This window comes from Pristiophorus japonicus, chromosome 3 (assembly GCF_044704955.1).
Source record: "Pristiophorus japonicus isolate sPriJap1 chromosome 3, sPriJap1.hap1, whole genome shotgun sequence".
Lineage (NCBI taxonomy): Eukaryota > Metazoa > Chordata > Chondrichthyes > Pristiophoridae > Pristiophorus > Pristiophorus japonicus.
This window is the reverse complement of record NC_091979.1, coordinates 142,652,235-142,675,091: the sequence shown is the minus strand read 5'-3', so window position 1 is coordinate 142,675,091 and position 22,857 is coordinate 142,652,235. Positions and strand designations below refer to the sequence as shown.

Here is a 22,857-nt window from a genome sequence, read left to right as displayed (position 1 = left end):
AGTATAAATCAAGAAACAATGGAGGCTTATAAGAAAGGTATCACAATAATCATGGGTGATTTTAATCTTCATATTGATTGGACAAATCAAATTGGCCAAGGTAGCCTTGAGAAAGAGTTCATAGTGTATCTGAGATGGTTTCATTGAACAGTATGTTGCGGAACCAACCAGGGATCAGGCTATCTTGGATCTGTTACTGTGTAATGAGACAGGATTAATAAATGATCTCATAGTAAAGGATCCTCTAGGAAAGAGTGATCATAGCATAGTTGAATTTCAAATTCAGTTGGAGGGTGAGAAATTCAGATCTCAAACCAATGTCCCAATCCTAAATAAAGGCAATTACAAAGGTATGAAGGCAGAGTTGGCTAAAGTGGACTGGGAAAGTAGATTAAAGTGTAAGATGGTTAATAAGCATTGGCAGACATTTAAGGAGATATTTCATAACTCAACAAAAATATGTTCCAGTGAGAAGGAAAGACTTTGAGAAGGAAGAACCATCTGTGGCTAACTCAGAAAGTAAAGGATGGTATCAAATTGAAAACAATCGCATACAAAGTGGCCAAGATTAGTAGGAGGCCAGTGGATTGGGAAATGTTTTTAAAACAGCAAAAGACAACTAAAAAAAAATAGAAAGGTGAGATAGATTGAGTAAACTAGCAAGAAATATAAAAACAGTTAGTAAGAGCTTCTACAGGTACGCAAAAAAGGAAAAAAAAGAGTAGCTAAAGTAAATATTGGTCCCTTAGGAGGATGAGACTGGGGAATTAATAATGGGGAACAGGGAAATGACAGAGACGTTGAACAAATATTTTGTATCGGTCTTCACGGTAGAAGACACAAAAAACATCCAAATAATGGATAATCAAGGGGCTATAGGGAGGGAGGAACTTAAAACAATCAATCAGTCACTATAGAAAAATAATTAGACTAAAGGTGGACATGTCCCCTGAACTTGATGGTTTTCATCCTAGGGTCTTAAAAGAAGTGGCTGCAGAGATAATGGATGCATTGGTTGTAATCTTCCAAAATTCCCTGGATTCTGGAGAGGTCCCAGCAGATTGGAAAACTGCCTCTATTTAAAATGGGAGACAGACAGAAAGCAGGAAACTACAGACCAGTTGGCCTAACATCTGTCATTGGGAAAATGCTGGTGTCCATTAATAAGGAAGCAGTAGCAGGACATTTGGAAAAGCATAATACAGTCAAGCAGAGTCAGCATGATTTTATGAAAGGGAAATCATGTTTGACAAATTTACTGGCGTTCTTTGAGGATGTAAAGAGCAGGGTGGATAAGGGGGAAACCAATGGATATGGTGTGTTTGGATTTCCAGAAGGCATTCGATAAGGTGCCACATAAAAGATTATTGCACAAGATAAAAGCTCACAGGGGTGGGGGTAACATATTAACATGGCTAGCAGATTGGCTAACTAACAGGAAACAGAGAGTCGGGATAAATGGGTAATTTTACGGTTGGCAAATGGTAACTAGTGGGGTGCCACAGGGTTCACTGCTGGGGCCTCAACTATTTACAATCTATATTAATGACTTGGATGAAGGGACCGAGTGTAATGTAGCCAAATTTGCTGATGCTACAAAGATGGGTGGCAGAGCAAGTTGTGAGGAGGACACAAACAATCTGCATAGGAATATAGACAGGTTAAGTGAGTGGGGAAACATTTGGCAGATGAAGTATAATGTGGGAAAGCATGTTTTCCACTTTGGCAGGAAAAATAACATAGCAAATTATTATTTTTTTTTAAATGGAGAGAGATTACAAAATGGAGGTCCTTGTACATGAAACAAAGTTAGTATGCAGGTACAGCAAGTAATCAGGAAGGCAAATGGAATGTTGGCCTTTATTGTAAAGGGGATGGAGTATAAATGCAGGGAAGTCTGGCTACAACTGTATAGGGTATTGGTGAGGCCACACCTAGAGTACTGTGTACAGTTTGTCTCCTTATTTAAGGAGGAATATACTTGCATTGGAGGCAGTTCACTGAAGATTCACTGAGATGAAGGGATTGACATATGAAGATAATTTGAGTAAATTGGGCCTATACTCATAGTTTAGAAGAGTGAGAGGTGATCTTATTGAAACACAAGATACTGAGGGGGGTTGACAAGGATGCAGAGAGGATGTTTCCCCTTGTGGGGAAATCTAGAACTAGGGGTACAGTTTCAGAATAAGGGGTCACCCATTTAGAACTGAGATGAAGAATTTCTTAGAGGGTCGTAAATCTGTGGAATTCTCTGCCCCAGAGAGCAGTGGAGACTGGATCATTAAATATATTTAAGGTGGAGACAGATTTTTGAGTAATAATGGAGTGAAAGATTATGTGGAGCGGGCAGGGAAGTGGAGCTGAGCCCAACATAAGATCAGCCATGATCATATTAAATGGTGGAGCAGGCCAAATGGCCTACTCCTATTTTTTTTAATGTTAATTAAAACATACAAATGATGATTTGACATTGTGACTTATGGTTATCAAAATTGGAGATCCAGAAGGATGCACTTTCCAACAAACTTCCTGCAATGCATCTGGAAATGTGACTAATTCAATATGTGCAGAATATTCACAAAATGCAATATTGAAGTAACAATATTTTATTGCATGTTATACCAGTTCCTTTTTTAATTGGCATTTTTCACATTCAAGACATTCCAAAGTGCTTCACAACCAATGAATACACTTCAGAAGTGTAGTCACTATTGTTTTGTAGGTAAATGTGGCAGCATACAGCAAAAGTCCACCAAATAGTAAATGAGATAGATGATCAGTTAATTTGTTTTGGCGAGGTCGTCGATGGAGGATTTTTGGTCAAGGCTCTGGGAGAACTTAATGTATTTATAAAACATCTTTGATCTGCATAAAGAGCAAGAGGATAACTAGAGAGAGAAAGTCAGGCCTATTGGAGACCACAAAGGAAATCTGTGTGTGGAGGCAGAAGATGTGGGTATGATTCCTAATGATTACTTTGCATCTGTTTTCACAAGAGAGGATCAATGCAGACTTTACAATGAGGGAGGAGGAGTGTGAAATATTAGATGAAATAAACAGAGAGAGGGGAAGTATTAAGGGGTTTAGCAGCTTTGAAAGTGGATAAATCACCAGGCCCGGAAGAAATGCATCCCAGGCTGTTAAGAGAAACCAAAGACGAATTAGCAGAGGCTCTGACCATTTTCCAATCCTCTCTAGCTACAGGTGTGGTGCTGGAGGACTGCTAATGTTGTACCTTTGTTTAAAAAGGGAGAAAAGGATTGATTGAGTAATTACAGGCGAGTCAGCCTAACCTCGGTACTGGGAAAATTATTGGAAAAAATTCTGGGGGACAGAATAAATTTTCATTTGGAAAGACATGGATCAATCAAGGACAGTCAGCATGGATTTGTTAAGGGAAGGTCGTGTCTGACTAACTTGATTGAATTTTGAGGGGAGATAAACAGGAGGGTCGATGAGGGCAGTGCATATGATGTAGTGTATATGGATTTTAGCAAAGCTTTTGATAAGGTCCCACATGGCAGACTGGTCACAAAAGTAATAGCCCATGGGATCCAGTGCAAAGTTGGAACCAAAATTGGCTCAGAGGCAGGAAGCAAAGGGTAATGGTTGATGGGTGTTTTTGTGACTGGAAGGCTGTATCCAGTGGGGTTCCACAGGGCTCAGTGCTGGGTCCCTTGGTTTTTTGTGGTATATATCAATGGCTTGAACTTGAATGTTGGGGGCATGATTAAGAAGTTTGCAGATGACACTAAAATAGGTTGTGTGGTTTATAATGAAGAAAGCTGCGGATTGCAGGAAGATATCAATGTACTGGCAAGGTGGGCGGAACAGTGGCAAATGGAATTCAATCCAGATAAGTGTGAGGTAATGCATTTGCGGAGGGCTAACAAGGCAAGGGAATACACATTAAATGGTACAACATCTGAAAAGTGTAGAGGAACAAAGGGACCTTGGAGTGCAAGTCCACAGATCCCTGAAGGTAGCAGACCAGATAGATAAGGTGGTCAAGGCGGCATATGGAATACTTGGCTTTTATTAGTTGAGGCATGGAATACAAGAGCAAGGATGTTATGCTTGAACTGTATAAAACACTGATTAGGCTGCAGCTGGAGTACTATGTGCAGTTCTGGTCACCACATTACAGGAAAGATGTGATTGCACTGGAAAGAGTGCAGAGGAGATTTACAAGAATGTTGCCTGGACTGGAAACATAGAAAATAGGTACAGGAGCAGTAGGCCAATCGGCCCTTCGAGCCTGCAACACCATTTAATAAGATCATGGCTCATCATCACCCCAGTACCCTTCCCTGCTTTCTCTCCATACCCCTTGATCCCTTTAGCCATAAGGGCCATATTTAACTCCCACTTGAATGTATTCAACGAACTGGCATCAACAACTCTCTGCGGCAGAGAGTTCCACAGGTTAACAACTCTGAGTAATGAAGTTTCTCCTCATCTCGGTCCTAAATGGCTTACCACTTATCCTTAGACTGTGTCCCCTGGTTCTGGACTTTCCCAACATCAGGAACATTCTTCCTGCATCTAACCTGTCCAGTCCCATCAGTATTTTCTATGTTTCTATGAGATCCCCTCATTCTTCTAAACTCCAATGAATACAGGCCCAGTCGATCCAGTCTCTCCTCATATGTCAGTCCTGCCATCCCAGGAATCAGTCTGGTGAACCTTCGCTGCACTCCCTCAATAGCAAGAACAGCATTCCTCAAATTAGAAGACCAAAATTGAATACAATATTCCAGGTGAGGCCTCATCAAGGCCCTGTACAACTGCAGTAAGACCTCCCTGCTCCTATATTCAAATCCCCTAGCTATGAAGGCCAACATGCCATTTGCCGCCTTCACCGCCTGCTGTACCTGCATGCCAGCTTTCAACGACTGATGTACCAAGACACCAGGTCTCGTTGCACCTCCTTTTCCGAATCTGCCACCATTCAGATAATATTCTGCCTTCGTGTTTTTGCTACCAAAGTGGATAACCTCTCATTTATTCACATTATACTGCATCTGCCATGCATTTGCCCACTCACCTAACCTGTCCAAGTCACCCTGCAGCCTCTTAGTGTCCTCCTCACAGCTCACACTGCCACCCAGCATAGTGTCATCTACAAACCTGGAAATATTACACTAAATTCCTTCATCTAAATCATTAATGTATATTGTAATTAGCTGGGGTCCCAGCACTGAATCTTGCGGCACCCCAGCAGTCACTGCCTGCCATTCTGAAAAGGATCTGTTTATCCCGACTCTCTGCTTCCTGTCTGTCAACCAGTCTCTATCCATGTCAATACATTACCCCTAATACCATGTGCTTTAATTTTGCACACCAATCTCTTGTGTGGGATGTTGTCAAAAGCCTTTTGAAAGTCCAAATACACCACATCCACTGGTTCTCCCTTGTCCACTCTACTAGTTACAGCCTCAAAAAATTTAACAAGATTTGTCAAGCATGATTTCCTTTTCATAAATCCATGCTGACTTGGACTGATCCTATCACTGCTTTCCAAATGCGCTGTTATTTCATCTTTACTTGATTCCAACATTTTCCCCACCACTGATGTCAGGCTAACCGGTCTATAATTCCCCGTTTTCTCTCTCCTTCCTTTCTTTAAAAAAATGGTGTTACATTAGCTACCCTCCAGTGCATAGGAACTGATCCAGAGTCGATAGACTGCTGGAAAATGATCACCAATGCATCCACTATTTCTAGGGCCACTTCCTTAAGTACTCTGGGATACAGACTATCAGGCCCCGGGGAATTATCAGCCTTCAATCCCATCAATTTCCCCAACACAATTTCCTGACTAATAAGGATTTCCTTCAGTTCCTCCTTCTCCCTAGACCCTCTGTCCTAGTATTTCCGGAATGTTATTTGTGTCTTCCTTCGTGAAGACAGAACCAAAGTATTTGTTCAACTGGTCTGCCATTTCTTTGTTCCCCATTATAAATTCACCTGATTCTGACTGCAAGGGACCTACATTTGTCTTCACTAATCTTTTTCTCTGCAAAAGTTTCTATAGATATATGAAGTCAGTTTTTATGTTCCCAGCAAGCTTCCTCTCGTACTCGATTTTCCCCCTCCTAATTAAACCCTTCGTCCTCCTCTGCTGAATTCTAAATTTCTCCCAGTCCTCAGGTTTGCTGCTTTTCCTGGCCAATTTATATGCCTCTTCCACAGATTTAACACTATCGCTAATTTCCCTTATTACCCATGGTTGAGCCACTTTCCCAGTTTTATTTTTACTCCAGACCGGGATGTACAATTGTTGAAGTTCATCCATGTGATCTTTAAAGGTTTGCCATTCCTATCCACTGTCAACCCTTTAAGTATCATTCGTCAGTCTAGTCTAGCCAATTCACGTCTCATACCATCGAAGTTACCTTTCCCCAAGTTCAGGACCCTAGTGTCTGAATTAACTGTGTCACTCTCCATCTTAAATAATTCTACCATATTATGGTCACTCTTTCCCAAGGGGCCTCGCACAACAAGATTGCTAATTAGTCCTTTCTCATTACACATCACCCAGTCTAGGATGGCCAGCCCTCAAGTTGGTTCCTCGACATTTTGGTCGAGAATACCATCCCTAATATACTCCAGGAAATCCTCCTCCACCGTATTGCTACCAGTTTGGTTAGCCCAATCTGTATGTAGATTAAAGTCACCCATGATAACTGCTGTACCCTTATTGCATGCATCCCTAATTTCTTGTTTGATGCGGTCCCCAACCTCACTACTACTGTTTAGTAGTCTGTACACAACACCCACTAACGTTTTCTGCCCTTTGCTATTCTGCAGCTCTACCCATACAGATTTCACATTATCCAAGCTAATGTCCTTCCTTACTATTGCGTTAATTTCCTCTTTAACCAGCAATGCTATCCCACCTCCTTTTCCTTTCTGTCTATCCTTCCTGAATGTTGAATACCCCTGGATGTTGAGTTCCCAGCCTTGGTCACCCTGGAGCCATGTCTCCGTAATCCCAATTATATCATAGAAACATAGAAACATAGAAAATAGGTGCAGGAGTAGGCCATTCGGCCCTTCTAGCCTGCACCGCCATTCAATGAGTTCATGGCTGAACATGCAACTTCAGTACCCCATTCCTGCTTTCTCGCCATACCCTTTGATCCCCCTAGTAGTAAGGACTTCATCTAACTCCTTTTTTGAATATATTTAGTGAATTGGCCTCAACAACTTTTTGTGGTAGAGAATTCCACAGGTTCACCACTCTCTGGGTGAAGAAGTTTCTCCTCATTTCGGTCCTAAATAGCTTACCCCTTATCCTTAGACTGTGACCCCTGGTTCTGGACTTCCCCAACATTGGGAACATTCTTCCTGCATCTAACCTGTCTGAACCCATCAGAATTTTAAACGTTTCTATGAGGTCCCCTCTCATTCTTCTGAACTCTAGTGAATACAAGCCCAGTTGATCCAGTCTTTCTTGATATGTCAGTCCCGCCATCCCGGGAATCAGTCTGGTGAACCTTTGCTGCACTCCCTCAATAGCAAGAATGTCCTTCCTCAAGTTAGGAGACCAAAACTGTACACAATACTCCAGGTGTGGCCTCACCAAGGCCCTGTACAGCTGTAGCAACACCTCCCTGCCCCTGTACTCAAATCCCCTCGCTATGAAGGCCAACATGCCATTTGCCTTCTTAACTGCCTGCTGTACCTGCATGCCAGCCTTCAATGACTGATGTACCATGACACCCAGGTCTCGTTGCACCTCCCCTTTTCCTAATCTGTCACCATTCAGATAATAGTCTGTCTCTCTGTTTTTACCACCAAAGTGGATAACCTCACATTTATCCACATCATACTTTATCTGCCATGCATTTGCTCACTCACCTAACCTATCCAAGTCACTCTGCAGCCTCATAGCATCCTCCTCGCAGCTCACACTGCCACCCAACTTAGTGTCATCCGCAAATTTGGAGCTATTACATTTAATCCCCTTGTCTAAATCATTAATGTACAGTGTAAACAGCTGGGGCCGCAGCACAGAACCTTGCGGTACCCCACTAGTCACTGCCTGCCATTCTGAAAAGTAACCATTTACTCCTACTCTTTGCTTCCTGTCTGACAACCAGTTCTCAATCCATGTCAGCACACTACCCCCAATCCCATGTGCTTTAACTTTGCACATTACCTTTGCATATCATATTCGTTAATAGCTGCCTGCACAGTTAATTCGTCCACCTTATTACGAATACTCCTCGCATTGAGGCAAAGCCTTCAGGCTTATCTTTTTAACACCTTTTGCCCAGTTAGAATTTTGCTGTAGTGTGGCCCTTTTTGATTTTTGCCTTGGGTGTCTCTGCCCTCCACTTTTACTTTTCTTTCTATCTTTTGCTTCTGCCTCCCCGCATAGATTCCCATCCCCCTGCCATATTAGTTTAACCCCTCCCCAACAGCACTAGCAAACACTCCCCCCTAGGACATTGGTTCTGGTCCTGCCCAGGTGCAGACTGTCTGGTTTGTACTGGTCTCACTTCTCCCAGAACCGGCTCCAATGTCCCAGGAATTTGAATCCCTCTCTGTTGCACCATTCCTCAAGCCATGTATTCATCTTAGCTATCCTGAAATTCCTACTCTGACTAGCACATGGCACTGGTAGCAATCCTGAGATTACTACCTTTGATGTCCTACTTTTTAAATTTAACTCCTAGCTCCCTAAATTCAGCTTGTAGGATCTCATCCTGTTTTTTAAACCTATATCATTGGTACCTATATGCACCATGACAACTGGCTGTTCACCCTCCCCCTCCAAAATGTCCTGCAGCTGCTCTGAGACATCCTTGACCCTTGCACCAGGGAGGCAACATACCATCCTGGAGTCTCGATTGCAGCCACAGAAACATCCATCTATTCCCCTTACAATAGAATCCCTTACCACTATAACTCCCCCACTCTTCTTCCTGCCCTCCTGTGCAGCAGAGCCACCCATGGTGTCATGAACTTGGCTGCTGCTGCCCTCTCGATGAGTCATCCCTCCCAACAGCACCCAAGGCGGTGTATCTGTTTTGGAGGGGGATGACAGCAGGGGACCCCTGCACTACCTTCCTTCAACTGATCTTTCTGATGGTCACCCATTCCCTATCTACCTGAGTAACCTTTAGCTGCGATGTAACCAACTCTCTAACTGTGCTATTCATGATATGCTCAGCATCACGGATGCAGAGTGAATCCATGAGCAGCTCCAGTGCTGCAATGTGGTCTGTCAGGAGCTGCAGTAGGATGCATTTCCTGCACATGTAGTCATTATGGACACTGGAAGTGTTCCTGAGTTCCCACATAGCACAGGAGGAGCATGACATGGGACTGGGCTCTCCTGCCATGACTTAACTCTTAAATTAACTTAATTTGCCAACAATGCCAAAGGTTATCTACTGATTAAGGAAAAGAAAAAGAAAAAAACGACTCCCCAATCACTTATCCCCTTGGCTGTGACATCACCCTTTGATTTTTTTTTTGCTGATAAGTCGATGGTCTTTCTCACATTTCCCTCCGATGCTTTTTATTTATAATATACAAAACTAAACATTACCTAATTCTGCGATGTGGATCTGTGACTCATTTACATAATCTGTACAAAAAACACTGTCGGAAGCCGGCACACACACATGCACGCACGCTGTTCTGCACACTGCTTCTTCACGCTGGATAACTTTCCCGGCTTCTTCTCTTGTCCTCTGCCAGCTCTGGTCATTCCGCAATCACGGCCCCCGAACACACCTCTCCCGGTGCCGCCACCACTCGCACTTCGACCCTTCTGCTGTTGTTGCTGCTTCTGCTGCTGGATGCCCCTCCGACCTCTGCCCTTTGACACCACCTCCTCCTTCATGTCGATGATTTTGTCCGGGATGCAGAGGTACTTGATGGTGCTGCCACGAATGTAACATTCCGGCATCTTCCAGAACTTGTCGCCATCCCTGGACGTACAGATGACCTCTCGCAGGTTGATGTTCATCCAGTTGTCACAGCTGACCAGATGACCATTGTACGTTTCTCCATTCTTCAGCTCCACCAGCATCGGGTGATTCTGCGCCGTCTTCAGTAATGAGAGGGGAAGCATTTTTGCTGCTGGTTCAGGAGCTTTGCCTTCTCACCCTGCACCAGCTGGCCTCCTTGACTGCCGCCGCTCCAGTCTGCCACTGGGCCTTTTATAGGCCTCCCCTGGACTTCCTTTTGGCTGAGGAAAGATTGGAGAAGCTGGATCTGTTTTCTTTGAAATGGAGGCGGCTGAGGGGAGACCTGATTGAGGTGTATAAAATTGAATGGGCCTGGATAGAGTGAATAGGAAGGACCCATTTCCCTTGGCAGAGGGGTCCACAACCATGGGACAGATTTAACCTAATTGGGGGGAGGTTTAGAAATGATATGAGGGGAAATTTCTTCACCCAGAGGGTGGTGAGGGTCTGGAACTAACTGCTCACCACATTTTAAAAATACTTGAATGTGCACTTAAAGTGCCGTAACCCTCAGGGCTTTGGACCATGAGCTGGAATATGGAATTAGGCTGGATAACTCTTGGTTGGCCAGCATGGACACAATGGGCCGAAAACAGCCTCCTTCCGTGCTGTAAATTTCTGATTCTCTGGGCTAGACTTTCCCTAAAGCCCACCACCGCCGGCTTGCCACCCAAAAATATTGTTAAGATGCTTCAAATAACACTGGTGAAAAATTGCATAAAAAATGAAAAAATACCACTCGGTGAGAAAATGGATCTTACACGTAGATTCTCGGCAGTTAAATGCGATCCTGCGCATATTGGGCAGTTTTTAATCAGAATAGTTAGTAAGTACTCAAAATTTAGATCAAGGCTATGGTTGGGCCAAGGGAGTGTGGAAAATTCAAAATATTTTTTCAATGAAACAAAAAATAAAAATTCAGAACATTCTCAAGACACTTAGTCATACAATAATTTTTTAAAAACCTTTTAACTTATCTTTCTTTGCAGGACTACTTACCTACTGCCCAGCTCTGGCTGCTTTTTGTGGGCATTTTTTCTGATTTTACCTATGGGTCACTGCTGAGTCCAAACTCAGGTGGTGGCGGTTTCTTCGGCGATATTTTGAAAATGTCGCCCGATCATTTTAAAAAATGAAGTGTAAACTTTCGCCGGATGGTTTTCTGCTGAAAAAAAGAGCAGTATCGCCAAGAAAAATGGCGAAAATCAAGAGAAAAGTCTAGCCCTATGGGCCTAAATTGAGGTCGAACGTCTCCAACCCGAAAGAATGTACTAATCTATCTGTTGGTGTTGGAGAAACATAGGATCCCGGTCAGAGACCTAGATTCGCTGCACAGTGCATGGGGAACTGTCTTCGAGGTATGTACAGAGAAGCTGGAGTCATGTGGGCCTGGACCATCAGATAGTAAAAGCTTTTACCGATATATAAAACGGAAAAGAGTGACGAAAGTAAATGTTGGTCCCTTAGAAGATGAGAAGGGGGATTTAGTAATGGGAAATGTGGAAATGGCTGAGACCTTAAACAATTATTTTGCTTCGGTCACAGTGGAAGACACAAAAACCATGCCAAAAATTGCTGATCACAGGAATGCGGGAAGGGAGGACCTTGAGACAATCACTATCACTAGGGGGGTAGTGCTGGACAGGCTAATGGGACTCAAGGTAGACAAGTCCCCTGGTCCTGATGAAATGCATCCCAGGGTATTAAAAGAGATGGCGGAAGTTATAGCAGATGCATTCGTTATAATCTACCAAAATTCTCTAGACTCTGGGGAGGTACCAGCGGATTGGAAAGCAGCTAATGTAACGCCTCTGTTTTTAAAAAAAAAAAAGGGGCAGACAAAAGGCAGGTAACTATAGGCCGGTTAGTTTAACATCTGTAGTGGGGAAAATGCTTGAAGCTATCATTAAGGAAGAAATAGCGGAACATCTAGTTAGGAATAGTGCAATCAAGCAGACGCAACATGGATTCATGAAGGGGAAATCATGTTTAACTAATTTACTGGAATTCTTTGAGGATATAACGAGCATGGTGGATAGAGGTATACCGATGGATGTGGTGTATTTGGATTTCCAAAAGGCATTCGATAAGGTGCCACACAAAAGGTTACTGCAGAAGATAAAGGTACGCGGAGTCAGAGGAAATGTATTAGCATGGATAGAGAATTGGCGAGCTAACAGAAAGCAGAGAGTCGGGATAAATGGGTCTTTTTCGGGTTGGAAGTCGGTGGTTAGTGGTGTGCCACAGGGATCGGTGCTGGGACCACAACTGTTTACAATATACATAGATGACCTGGAAGAGGGGACAGAGTGTAGTGTAACAAAATTTGCAGATGACACAAAGATTAGTGGGAAAGCGGGTTGTGTAGAGGACACAGAGGCTGCAAAGAGATTTAGATCGGTTAAGCGAATGGGCTAAGGTTTGGCAGATGGAATACAATGTCGGAAAATGTGAGGTCATCCACCTTGGGAAAAAAAACACAGTAAAAGGGAATATTATTTGAATGGGGAGAAATTACAACATGCTGCGGTGCAGAGGGACCTGGGGGTCCTTGTGCATGAATCCCAAAAAGTTAGTTTGCAGGTGCAGCAGCTAATCAGGAAGGCGAATGGAATGTTGGCCTTCATTGGGAGAGGGATGGAGTACAAAATCAGGGAGGTCCTGCTTCAACTTTATAGGGTATTGGTGAGGGTGCACCTGGAGTACTGCGTGCAGTTTTGGTCACCTTTCTTATGGAAGGATATATTAGCTTTGGAGGGGGTACAGAGACGATTCACTAGGCTGATTCCGGAGATGAGGGGGTTACCTCATGATGATAGATTAAGTAGACTGGGTCTTTACTCGTTGGAGTTCAGAAGGATGAGGGGTGATCTTATAGAAACATTTAAAATAATGAAAGGGATAGACAAGATAGAGGCAGAGAGATTATTTCCACTGGTCAGGGAAACTAGAACTAGGAGGCACAGCCTCAAAATACGGGGGAGCCAATTTAAAACCGAGTTGAGAAGGAATTTCTTCTCCCAGAGGGTTGTGAATCTGTGGAATTCTCTGCCCAAGGAAGCAGTTGAGGCTAGCTCATTGAATGTATTCAAATCACAGATATAGATTTTTAACCAATAAGGGAATTAAGGGTTATGGGGAGCGGGCGCGTAAGTGGAGCTGAGTCCACGGCCAGATCAGCCATGATCTTGTTGAATGGCGGAGCAAGCTCGAGGGGCTAGATGGCATACTCCTGTTCCTAATTCTTATGTTCTTATCAATCACGATTCAGGATTCTCATTGATAATAATGGGAACTCAGTTTGTCCAATTTCCCATTACTATCATTGAGAATAACCCCCTAAAACACAGCATAATAAATAAATAACCTCACATTTAATATTAATTGAAATTAAATGTAATTAAATGTTTTAGAAAAAACATTGGAATTTAAAAAAAAGTGTTTAAAGGTGTTAAAAATAAACTTGCGTTAAATGGACAGGGTTTTTACTATAAAAATGTGTATTTAAATTTAATTTTTCTAAGTTTTAAAACTCTTACGCTGATCTTGACAGATGAGAAAAGCTGGCTTTCGGCGCAAGTGCATCGCACCCTGAAAACCGGCTTTTGCAATGACTCGCCGGGTCCGTGCGCACATCATCCGGCAAGGCCGGAATTTTAGGCCCAATTTTTCAAAAAAGAGTAAACTATTTAGAGCTAGCCATATTTTAAAAGCAACTTTAACAATAAAATTATTACTATAACCCCTTTAAGTTTTCTTTTGCTCCAATGGCCTAGAAATTGGGGATATATTGCCACCAGTTACCGCCATAATTGGGCAAAAAATGGCAGCTGCCGTTCTTGAGCCAGCTGCCGGCAGGTCCTGTGGCAGCCCCAATTTTTGTATGACTGGCAGCAATGCCGAGATCAGTGATCGCGAAAATCATGGAAATTAAGTAGATCAGGACATCAGCAAGAGCACAATGCTCACTTGACACCCAATCTGCAAATTTGGAGTTTGTCGTTCAACTTACTGGCATGCCTCAAGTACGATGAGCTGAGCAAGCATTAAGAAGCAGGATGGAGGCTCCAGCAGTGGTAGTTAAAGGGGATCATCATCATCATCAATCACTTGTAGCTGACATACTTGTTCAATTTGACAGGTTCTGTGAAATATTCTGCAACTCCAGCAGCTTTATAAACTTCTTGCAAGATTCAAAGGTAACAGGGAGTGTTGTTGCAAGTGGAGAACATTATTATTATTTAAAAGCTTCTGCTCACAACACTTACTCACAGTCATGGGGGCTCGACTGGCAGTCTGCCTCGCACTCTAGCATCTTCGAGAGAGAGGCCAGAGGCAGCAAAGACAAGAAGATGCACACAGAGGGAGGAGGAGGAGGAAGGCGAAGGGGGCTCTCAACTGGAGGCCCATCCACCCAAGGTCATCCGAGAGCACTTCTCTGGTATCCTTTTATGCGAGGAGCAGTGTATTAGGACGCTACGCTTCATCAATGACGTGCTCACAGAACTCTGCCACCTCCTGCAACCTGAGAGCAGGGTGAACACAGCTCTCAGTGGCAGTCATGGTCGCCATGGCCCTCAATTTCCTCACTAATGTATCTTTCTATTCTGTAGCAGGAGACTTAGCTAACATCTTAATTCGCCATTCATTACAGCATCCAGGAGGTCACTGAGGCTCACGTCACCAGGAGAAGGGACTACATGGTCTTCTCTGAGCAGGACGAGTGCCATGTGGCTTTGCCAAGATAATGGGCTTCCCCATGGTGCAGGCCGCCAGTGACTGCACCCATGTGGCTGTATAACAATTCTGGATCTTCCGTAACTACAAAGGCTACCACTCTCAATGTGCAGTTGGTGTGCAACCATGCTCAGCACTTCCTGATGGTCAATGCCTGGTATCCTGGCAGCAGCCATGATGCCTTCATCCCGCTTCAGTCTGGTGTGTCAGCAATCTTCCAGCTGCCACAACAAACTGAAGGGTGGCTGCTCAGAGAAGAGACTATCCGCTCTGCACCTGGCTGATGACTCCCCTCCGCAACCCCAACACTAATATGAGCCATTCTTCCACCAGGAAGAGTATTGAGCAGATCATCGGGCAACTGAAGCAATGGTTCCGCTGCCTGGAGTGCTCAGGGGAAGCCCAGCTGGTTTCTCATTTTGTGGTGGTCTGCAGCATGCTTCACAACTTGGCCATCATTAGGGCGGAGCCCTTGCCAGCAGGGAATGCAGGACCATCATGAAAAGGATGAGGATGAAGAGAAAGAAGGAGCAGGCAGCCAATCCCTCTTCTGGATAGGCTGTCCATGAATGCCTCAACAAACTCGGATTCCAATGAATGAAACCCCAGATCCCCGTTGCTCACAACAGCCCCATCATACCATACCTTTGTCACGGAATGTCACAGCATCCACCTGGGCGCAAAGCTGAAATGAAAGACACCACAAAAGATTCTAAACAAAAAATAAATAAAATCAATTCATATATTAACAGTAACAATATGAACTAACTACTTTTGTGCAATCCCTTAGTGCTGGCTATTCGGATGTCTTTCCTGTCCTAGTGCTCCTTTGAAGTGCTCCCCCAGTGGCTAAAGCATGGCTGGTGGAAGGCTGCTGAGTTCCTATAGGGGAGACATCAGATGGCCTTGCAGGGCGACCTTGAGCAGTTCTGGCCCTAGAAGGCCCAGCTGCAGACTGCACCATCTCAGCATGGGCAGCAACAGTCTGGGCTGGCTGGCAGCGGCAGTGGCAGTGGCACTGGTGGGAGTAGAAATGCTGACATCGAGCGAGAACATCAGGTTCCTGCTTCACTGACCTATTGCCTCTCCCCCAGGGCAGCTCCTCAGCAATCTGTGCATGTGATGGCTGCCTGGAATCCAACAATCACATCTGGGTCAACATCATTTCTTCAGAAGTCTTATTTCCAGCCAGGAAATCCTGGGCTCCAAGCTCTGTGCAGAACCTCGTGCAACATTGGAGGTGGACTCTTCCATCCTCTTTGATATTGCCAAGCAGCTCCCTAGCAGGCTTGCCATTGCACCTCCCACTATCAAGGTCCTCATCAGAGTCCTGTGCAACTCGCGCACAAACTTGCCCTCCGGGGAGCTACCCTTTCCTTCTGCCTTGCTTCTGCCCACTTGTGCCCAGTGCCTCACCATGTGAAGATCCTGCTACTGCACTAGCCTCTAAAGTAGGCACAGTGCCAGTGTCTGCGAGTAACAGATGCAGTGACAGTGTCTTTTGCTTCACCAACCCCCCGCGCCACCCCTGCCCCACTCCGCGCATTGCCTCGGGGACAGGCTGCTCAAATGCTTGTTGATTATCTGAAAGCAGAAAGGCACAAGAGTTGTGTTCTGGTGAGGTGGGAAGCAAGATATGCATGCATACAGCATCAGCAGCTTGAAAGTGAGGAGATTAGGGGATGAAGAGGAAGTAAGATGTGAGAAGGATTAGGAATGACCGTACTGTTATTGTCCCCAATGATTCTGTTATGTATTTAACCCTTTGCAACTTGCATTACACCTGACCACCAGAGGGCCCACCTGTTGGAGTCCCAAGGGATCCCATTATATAAGCAGGCCACCACGAGGTACCTGCACTCTGGAAACTTAAGGAGCTAAGGTCACACTTGCTCATTACACACAGTACTCAGTCTCACCATTTATTGAGTGTATACCAATTGGCAACATTGTAACGAATAACCACGCGAAAATGCAGAGAACAGTCGACATCCTGGAGAAGTTCTCAGAAGGGGATGATTGGAAGGCCTTCATGGAGAAACTTGACCAATACTTTGTGGCCAACGTTGCTTGAACTAAGGTGCTTCGCAGGACATTGAGTGTTTGAGGGATTCCTAGAACAAATGCTCAGACTTTTTTGTACTGGGCATCGGACATGAGACAATCCTTCGCAAACTGTTAACTGCAGAAACTCCGAATCTGAGTAAAGCCATAACTATAGCCCAGGCATTTATGCCCACCAGTGACAACACCAAGCAGATTTCACAGAAGAAAGAAGTTTCGGCCAGTACTGTGCATAAAGTAACGTCGGTTTTGAGCAGAAATGTACACGGCAGAATGTACATGCTGGCTGCTGTGGCCCGACCTCAATTGACCCAGAGTCCGCCATCATCTGTTAATGCGAGGCAGTTAACAACCTGCTGGCACTGCGGAGGTGATAAGCCCCATCAATGCTGCTTTAAGCACTATGCGTGCAATGGTTGCAGAACAATGGGACACCTCCAACAAATGTGCAGGTGAGCTGCAAACCCTGCAACCCCTGCAAACCACCACATTGCAAAGGAAGATCGATCCACAGTGGATCAGACTGAGTTGGAAAGTCATAGAGGAGGCAGAAGTGTACGGGGTACACACGTTCACGATGAAATGCCCACCAATAACGTTGAAAGTTGAACTGAACGGCATTCCAGTATCGATGGAGCTGGACACGGGGGCAAGTCAGTCCATAATGAGTAAAACAGCCTTTGACAGGCTATGGGGAAAGAAGGCACATAGGCCCAAGTTCAGCCCCATTCACACTAAACTAAAGACTTACACCAAGGAACTAATCTCTGTAATTGTCAGTGCAGAAGACAAAGTCTCCTATGATGGAGCAGTACATGAACTCCCGCTGTGGATTGTGCCAGGGGATGGCCCCACGTTGTTTGGCAGAAGCTGGCTGGGGAAAATCCACTGGAACTGGGACGACATCCGAGTGCTTTCGTCTGTCGACGACGCCTCATGTACCCAGGTTCCAAGCAAGTTCCCATCGTTTTTCGGGCCAGGCATTGAAAGCTTCTCGGGGGCGAAAGTGCAGATCTATTTGGTTCCCGGTACACGACCCATCCACCACAAGGCTCGGGTGGTACCGTACATGATGCGTGAAAAAGTGGAAATTGAGCTGGACAGGCTGCAACATAAAGGCATCATCGCGCCGATGGAATTCAACGACTGGGCCAGTCCGATTGTCCCGGTACTCAAGGAGGACGGTATGGTTAGAATTTATGGGGACTATAAAGTAATGATTAACTGTTTTTCGCTGCAGGACCAGTACCCGCTACCCAAGCCAGACGACCTATTTGCGACCCTAGGTGGGGGGAGAAAGATGTTCACCAAGCTGAACCGGATCTTGGCCTATATGACGCAGGAGCTGGTGGAGTCTTTGAAAGGCCTCACCTGCATCAACATGCACAAAGGTCTGTTTATCTTCAACCGATGCCTGTTCGGGATTCGGTTGGCCGCAGCGATCTTCCAGCGGAACATGGAGAGCCTGCTAAAGTCAGTTCCTTGCACAGTGTTCTTCCAGGACGACATGTTGGTTACAGGTCAGGACACCATGGACCACTTGAAGAATTTGAAGGATGTTCTTAGTCGGTTGGATCTCATGGGGCTCAGGTTGAAACGCTCAAAGTGTGTTTTCCTGGCACAGGACGTCGAATTCTTAGGAAGGAGAATCGCAGCAGACGGCATCAGACCCACCGACGCCAAGACGGAAGCCATCAAAAACACGCTGCAACCACAGAATATGACAGAGCTGCGGTTGTTCCTGGGACTCCTTAACTATTTCGGTAATTTCCTACCTGGGTTAAACACCCTGCTAGAACCCTTACATGCGCTATTGCACAAGGGAGACGACTGGGTATAAGGGAATTCACAAGAGGCTGCCTTTAAGAAAGTCAGAAATATATTGTGTTCGAACAAACTGCTTGTCCTGTATAATCCATGTAAATGATACGTGTTAGCTTGCGATGTGTTACAACAGGCTAATGATTCGGGGATTTTGCAACTGGTTGCATATGCATCCAGGAGTTTGTCCAAGGCCAAAAGGGCCTACAGCATTGTTGAAAAAGAGGTTCTGGCGTGCGTTTACAGGGTAAAAAAAAAAAATGCACCAGTACTTATTTGGCCTCAAGTTCGAGCTTGAAACTGACCACAAGCCGCTCATATCGCTATTCTCGAAGAGCAAAGGGATTAATACCAATGCCTCTGCCCGCGTCCAAAGATGGGCGCTCCCGCTGTCGGCATACAACTATGTAATCCGCCACAGACCAGGCACAGAGAACTGTGCAGATGCTTTCAGTCAGCTGCCATTGCCCATCACCTAGGTGTAAATGGCACAGCCAGCAGACTTGCTCATGGTCATGGAGACATTTGAGAACAAGAAGTCCCCCATTACGGCCCCCAAGATCAGGACCTGGACCAGCCAAGATCCTTTACTGTCCTTGGTAAAAAACTGTGTCTTCCATGGGAGCTGGTCCAGTGTCCCAGTGGAGATGCAGGAAGCGATTAAGCTGTTCCACAAGCGCAAAGACCTGCAGGCGAACTGTCTTTTGTGGGGCATCATGTGGTCTTGCCCAAGAAAGGCAGAGACACATTTATTTGTGAACTGCACAACACCCACCAAGGCATCGTAATGATGAAAGCCATAGTCAGGTCTCACGTATGGTGGCCTGGCATCGACTCAGGATTTAAAGTCATGCGTGCACCAGTGCAACACTTACTCTCAGTTGAGCAATGCCTGCAGAGAGGCACCACTAAGTTTGTGGTCGTGGCCATCCAAACCATGGTAGAGGATCCATGTAGACTATGCTGGCCCTTTCCTAGGCAAAATGTTTTTGGTTGTCGTGGACGCTTACTCAAAATGGATTGAAAGTACAATAATGTCTGTAAGCACATCCACAGCCACCATTGAAAGCCTATGAGCCATGTTTGCCACACTCTGCTTGCTTGATGTCCTAGTCAGCGACAATGGGCCGTGCTTCATCAGTGCTGAATTCAAGGAATTTATCACCCGCAATGGGATCAAACAAGTCACATCTGCCCCGTTCAAGCCCGCATCCAATGGCCAGGCAGAACGGGCAGTTCAGATCATCAAGCAAAGCTTGAAACGTGTGTCGGAAGGCTCCCTGCAGACCCGGTTGTCCCGAGTGCTGCTCAGCTACCGCACCAGACCCCACTCACTCTCTGGGATTCCCCCAGCCGAGCTGCTCATGAAAAGGGTGCTTAAAACCAGGCTCTCTCTTGTCCACCCTGATATCCATGATCAAGTGGAGGGCAAGTGGCATCAACAAAGTATGAATCATGACCGCGCAAATTTGTCACACGATATTGAGATCAATGATCCTGTGTTTGTCCTCAATTATGGACATGGTCCCAAATGGCTTGCTGGCATGGTCACAACCAAAGAGGGGAGTAGGGTGTCAGGTCAAACTGACCAATGGGCAAATACACAGAAAATATTTGGACCAAATCAAATTGCAGTTCACCGACAGCTATGAACAACCCAAAGAGGACACCACCAACTTTGACCTTCTAACACACACACACACACACACACATGACTACTGACATCATAGTTGACCACAAAACCAAACTCATCATCCCCAACAGCCCAGCAAGGCCGGCTGCCCAACAGCCCAGTGAAGAACTGACCAACTCAATCACACCAGCATTTGTATCGAGACGATCGACAAGGGAGCGAAAGCCCCGATCGTCTCACCTTGTAAATAAGTATACTGTTGATTTCACGGGGGAGTGATGTTATTTATTTAACACTTTGTAACTTGCATTATACCTGACCATCAGAGGGCCCACCTGTTGGAGTCCCAAGGGATCACAACATCCCTTGGGAGCACAGTATATAAGCAGGCCACTCACGAGGTACCTGCACTCTGGAACCTTAATAAAAAGGAGCCAAGGTCACACTTACTCATTACACACAGTACTCAGTCTCACCATTTATTGTGAGTATAACAGGTTCAACCTCACCGGTTGCCAGGGCATCTATGGTTATCCACCCAATTAGGTCCAGCACTTTCTCTCCAGCTGGCTGAGGTCGTAGATGTCAGCCAGCCCCCTGCCTGTCTGCTGCTGCTCCCTCTGGTTAGGTGCAACATTCACCTGCAAGAGAAAGGGAAGTGTGTGAGTGAGTGTGGTGCAATGTGTTTGGGTGATGTGCCTGTCATAGTTGAATAGCTGTCAGTATGTGCAAGGTGAGATGTGGGTGTGAGTATTGCAGCAGTGGTAAGGTTGAGAGAGTGAAGTGAAGTTCTGATTGTGATATGAGTAGTGATAGGTAAAGATTGTTGGTAGGTGAGTGCTGGGGATATGTGCATTTAAGTAGTGCATGAGACTTGTGGTGCAGATGGTGGGATATGGCATTTGATGAAGCCTTCACTCACCTTGACCTGCTGTGTGAAGTCATTAAACTTCTTTTGGCACTGAGTGGCTGACCTTGAGACTATAGGGCTGGCTGTGACATGGGAGGCTATCACCCACCACAGCCTTCACAAGGTGTGTGGCAAAGACTTCCTTCCAGTGTGTGGGAAGAGGACAGCTCACTTCCTCTTCACAGCTACAACCAATGCCTCCAGAAACTCATCACTCATCACTCATCACTCATCACTCATCACTCATCACTCATCACTCATCACTCATCACTCATCACTCATCACTCATCACTCATCACTCATTCCTCTTGACAATGAGGTGCTATAGCATCAATGCACCTCCCCTTTAAGTACTGAATAAAGCCTGTGCCAAACGTGATTGGGGATTAGACTGGATCCGATATTGGTCCAGCTGTTGAAAGTTAAGCCAATGAGCAGCAGTTTTAGTGCTGAAATCAAGATTACAATCATGTTAATGAGAACTGAGCATGAATTCTGCATGCTAGCTAGACTCTTTTGAAGTGATGCAGCTTAACATAGTTGGGCCTTTAACACTGCCCATTTCATGTCCATATCCAATTTCTAAGCCAATGTTTCTTATAGACAATACATGGCCCTGATAAGATAATGCACCAACTAGACAAGGAAACATAAACAATAAGAGATCTCATAATATTCATCTGTCAAGGTGTTACAAAGAGTAGGATCCATCTCATGATCCAATAATTTTCAGTTAGTGACTTTTAATGCAACCAAGCACGTCAGATTGGGGGAAATCAGACATTAGGCTGATATATAGAGGAGAGTTAGGGGAAGTGTCTGAAGGTGTTGAAGAGGTAAGTTTTGAGTATGCTCTTGAAAGTGAGCAAGGTGGAGAGGCTTAGGGAGAGAAAAATCCAAAGTGCAGGGGCATGTTAACCAAAGACAGATGGATGAGAGGGGACCCAGATTTGGAAGTGGAGAGTGTGTGTTGGGACATGGGGCCAGAGAAAGTTGCTGAAATAATGCAGAGCAAGGGATCTGCTGATGAATTATGAAATCAATGCAGGATGGAGAACCTCTGAAGATCACTAATGCTATTGGAGATCACTAGGAAGAGAGGTAATCAGTAATTAGTATGGAATAGAACATGAATCCTATTTCAGATCAATCCAGTGGCCCAGACTAATGATCCGGAGACATATGTTCAAATCCCACCATGGCAGCTGGGAAATTTAAATTCAGTTAATTAAATGAATCTGGAATAAAAAGCGAGTATCATTAAATGGTGACCATTGTCGTAAAAAGCCCATCTGGTTCAGTCATGTCCTTTAGGGAAGGAAATCTGCTGTCCTTACCTGGTCTAGCCTAAATGTGATTCCAGGCCCACACCAGTATGGTTGACTTTTAACTGCCCTCTGAAATGGCCTAGCAAGCCACTCAGTAGTACCAAACCACAAAAGGAAGTATATTAAGAATAAATCCGGAGAGAACACCTGGCATCAATCTAGGCACCAGACACGACAAAGGCACACCCAGCCCATTTGACCCTGCAATGTCCTCCTCACTAACATCTGAAGACTTGTGCCTAAATTGGGAGAGCTGTCCCACAGACTAGTCAAGCAACAGCGTGACATAGTCATACTCACAGAATCATACCTTTTAGCAAATGTCCCAGACTGCTCCATCACCATCCCTGGGTATATCCTATCCCTGGGTAT

General features: G+C 45.1%; 1 pseudogene; it reads right to left on the bottom strand.

Annotated features, from left to right (window-relative positions):
• Positions 1-2,783: 2,783 nt before the first annotated feature.
• Positions 2,784-10,110, bottom strand: LOC139260417 (U6 snRNA-associated Sm-like protein LSm4 pseudogene; annotated as a pseudogene).
• Positions 10,111-22,857: the final 12,747 nt, after the last annotated feature.